Genomic DNA, 4,551 nt, shown 5'->3' on the forward strand with positions numbered 1-4,551 from the left:
ATTCTGAAGAAGACTCCATATGAACTATGGAAAGGTAAACGTCCAAATATCAGTTACTTCCATCCCTTCGGAAGTAAATGTTTTATCCACAATAATGGTAAGGATAATCTTGAAAAGTTCGATCCAAGAAGTGACGAAGGTATTTTTCTGGGTTACTCATTAAATAGTAGATCTTTTAGAGTCTATAATAAACGCACATTATGTGTGGAAAAATCTGTACATGTTGTATCCGATGAAAATAACCCCTTGGTCAAGAAAGGAATTACTGCAGGTGATGAAGATCAAGTTCAAGAAACTCAGGAGACAAGCAAATCACAAGAGTCGACTGAAACATCTGCTGCAACAGAGTCAACTGGTGAAGACATCAGCAATGTACCAGATCAACCAATCGAGTCAACTACAAATGTAGTTCGTCCAAATGAATGGAGAGGCGAGCCTGAATATCCTCAGAAATTCATTATATGGGATCCAAATGAAGGAATGAAAACTAGGGGAGCTCTCAAAAAGAAAGCAAATATCGCATTGATCTCTTAGATTGAGCCAAAAAAGGATAGAGGAAGCACTAAAAGATTCAAGTTAGGTGCAAGCTATGCAGGAGGAGTTAGATCAGTTCAGTAAGAATCAAGTGTGGAATTTGATACCCAAACCTGATAATGTGTCTGTAATCGGAACAAAATGGGTTTTTAGAAATAAATTGAACGAGGATGGAAAGGTCGTAAGAACTAAAGCCAGACTAGTTGCTCAGGGCTACTCACAACAGGAAGGAGTCGACTATGATGAAACTTTCGTCCCAGTAGCTCGTTTGAAGTCCATACGAATTCTTCTGGCATAAGCATCATTTAGAGGATTCAGGCTGTTTCAAATGGATGTTAAAAGTTCCTTTTTGAATGGATTTATCGAAGAAGAAGTATATGTGAAACAACCTCCAGGTTTTGCAGATTCAAAATTTCTCACTTAAGCGCTGTATGGTCTAAAACAAGCTCCACGTGCTTGGTATGATAGACTGAGTTCCTTTCTTGTTGATCATGGCTTTACAAGGAATTTTCAAATCTTATGCAAAGCGAATTCGAAATGAGCATGATGGGTGAGCTCACGTTCTTCCTTGGACTACAAATTCAACAATCTGAAGAAGGAACCTGTATATGTCAGACCAAATACACAAAAGAGCTGATTCGAAAATTTGGTTTGAGCAATGCAAAATCAATTGGCACACCAATGAGCCCTTCCACAAATCTAGACAAAGATGAACAGGGTATTTCTGTTGATGAAACTAAATATCATGGAATGATTGGATCACTGCTGTATCTGACAGCAAGTCGACCAGATATTATGTTCAGCGTATGTAAATGTGCCAGATTTCAGTCAGCTCCAAGGAATCACATTTGACTGCCGTAAAAAGAATCATTCGATATCTCATTGGGACTGTATCTCATGGATTATGGTACCCTCGCTCTAACTCTTTTAAATTAGAAGGTTTTTCAGATGCTGACTTTGCAGGTGATAAGGATGATAGAAAAAGCACAAGTGGTACATGTCAATTACTGGGAAAGGCATTGATATCGTGGAACAGTAAAAAACAAGCATCAGTCCCATTGTCTACTACTGAAGCTGAATACATTGCAATCGGACAATGTTGCGCACAACTACTGTCGATGTCTCATCAACTGGGCGACTATGAACTTTCGTTTAAGCCTATACAAATTTTTTGTGACAACTCTAGTGCTATTTGTCTTTCCAAAAATCCTGTGCATCATTCTAGAGCAAAGCATATAGATATGAATAAGCATCATTTTATTAGAGATCATGTTCTTAAGGGAGACATAGAAATATCTTTTGTTGGAACCACTGATCAATTAGCTGATATTTTTACTAAACCTTTATTAGAAGAGAGATTTTGTGATTTAAGAAATTTACTTGGTATTATTTGCATTACTAATAACTCTTAGGACCTATGTTCACTGTTATTTTTTTTTTTTGCAATAATTGTCCTTTACCCATGCATTAATTACGCCTCCGTTTTTCCCTCTCTTTTCTCTTCTTTCGCATCAGTTCGTCAGTCAAAGTTGGAAAGTTAGTCATCATGTCTCTTCAACTGACAACTTTTCCTTTTCTATACTCAACCGCCAGAAACCCTCTTCTTAAGGCAGAGAACCCTTTTCAATCACTCTCATCTCTATCTCTTCTCCAAAAGTTCCGATCAAGCCCCTTCTCTACAATGGCCAAACATCCCAGAAATCCCTCTGCTTCCACCCGAAAAAGCACCCGTTCCAAAACAAACCCCCTACTATGCCCCCAGAACAAGTAGACCTAGGGTCCGATCACTCTGAGGGATTCACCTCTTCTCAGGAAAATTTCTCTGACCACTCACAACTCCTAGGAGAAAAAGCTTTAGGTAATAGACCCATGGAAGAACCCCCTGTTTCGTCACCCCAAAGAAATCCAAGGTTGATTTCTCTGCCTCTCTTGAATCTGACCTCAATTTCTGGGACTCCCCAAATAAGGATTTCTTCATTGCTCTGAAAGACAAGCCCATTGCTCATGGAAGGGTTGTCGACCTTGACGACATGGAAGCACTCAATTGCAAGGTCAAAGACCTTTTCGTTCATCAAGGTTGGGTTAAGTTCTTCTCTATTTCTCCGCCTAAGGTATATGAACCCTTGGTAAAAATGTTTTATGCAAATCTTCGTTCTAGTAAACCAGATAGGTTGGAACCTCTAGTGTTAGGTAAGCGCATTGTTCTTGACTGTGCCCCGTTTGATTCGCTCTTTCAATGTCGTTGTTCTGGTTTTCCTATGCTGTTTAAAAACATATGGACTGATGACTTTGAAATTTCCTTTGACCAAGCCAAACAGTGTATTGCTGAGTGTCCTTCTGACTCCCTTCCAAAATAGTTAGGTCCCAGTGATGTTAGTTTCGAAACTCGGGTTCTGCCCACATTGTAGCAATTACTTTGCTTCCCCGCACTGGTTCCTTTTCAACCTTCTCTCAAAGAGACACCTTCTTTGTCTATTGCCTCGTGACCAAAATCAAACTCAAGCTTTCCTCGTGGGTTATCAATTTCATGATCGAGAGTGCTGAAGATCCCACCAGTCTACCCTATGACATGGCAATCACTCATATTTTGGAAGCTCATCAAATCTCCCTGTCCAACTATCCCTTCCTCACTGTCTCTAAGTCCTACAATTCTAGAGCCTTTGCCAGTATGGGATATGTGAGTGTAAAAGGCTCCTGGGTTAAGAAGCACGATAGTGAAGCAAAGCATGCTCCTATAGAGCCCAAACCTTCATCCACTGTCCCTCATCCTAGTCTTGGCAGTCCTGATCTTGGCGAAAAGCTTCGTGCTATTGACTCTCATCTCTCTGAAATCAAAAATCTTCTCACAGCCACTCAATCTACTATTGGTGACATTCATGCAATTTCCAAAGAATCAGGGTCTGATGTGTCCAAAAGTAGAGTTGTAGTTCTCAGAGTTAGGGAGAATGCTGTCAAAGCCTTCAGGGAGATTCATGACAGTTTGGATGGAGTGAGCATCTTAGCCAATGCAAGCTTTGAACAGTTAAAGGAGGCCATCTGCAATACCCTTACTTATTTTCTGCGACGTTAGTGTGGATGTTTTAAGATAATTTCTTTTGCTCTGCTAGTTTTGGGCTGTGATTTCAGCCTTCGGATAATTTTTATTCTTTTGCTGTGCTATTTTTTTTGTGGGCTGTTTTCCCAGCCGTTGGATGCTTACTATGACTTTTTTGCTTCAATGCTATCTATTCTGTTTAGTTCTTGTCTCGTTCCCTCTTTGCTGATGCCAAAAAGGGGGAGAAGTATATGTTCTATCTGTACATGTACAGCTTGCGGCAGAAGCCGACTCTATCTCAGACTAGTCAACTGCATACATTGAGGGGGAGTATCATGGACTACTCAACTGCATACATTGAGGGGGAGTAAAACACAGGGAAGTCAACTGGTGTTTACATTTATATATTATTTTGTCATCATCAAAAATGGGGAGATTGTTAGATCCAGTTTTAATGATGCAAATAATATACATATGCAGGAAATTAATTACAAGGAATCAAGAAGATACTACAAGACTGCTGCAGTCAATCCGGATGCCTAAGGAAAGAAATAAATCAACAAAGATTACAACACAATCCGCAAACCTGGATAACTAAGGAAATAATCCAATCAACCAATCAATCAGCAAAGAGTAACGACCAACTGCGATGGAGAGAATCAAGCAAGCCTAAACTTAAGGCACAAATCAAGGCCAACATCTCGGAAGATCGAGGATTCTGTAAAGATTGGTACGCGACTAATTTCGGAAAAATCAAGAATCAAGTAGCAGGTCTTTATTACATACATCTACTGAAGGAAGGAAATCAAGGGAAAGCAACAGCCAACTATCTTATTCTTGGAAAGAATCAATCTCTTTCCAAGGATCAAATCTCTTGGGTTGTCAAGCCTCGACCTTCATCAAAGTATTTATACCCGGCCTTAAACCCTAGTCAGACATACTTTGATCGAACCAAAAACCACTCTCTTTATTCTACTGCAAAC

The sequence above is a fragment of the Nicotiana attenuata genome, unplaced genomic scaffold, assembly GCF_001879085.1.
Source record: "Nicotiana attenuata strain UT unplaced genomic scaffold, NIATTr2, whole genome shotgun sequence".
NCBI classification, from domain to species: Eukaryota; Viridiplantae; Streptophyta; class Magnoliopsida; order Solanales; family Solanaceae; genus Nicotiana; species Nicotiana attenuata.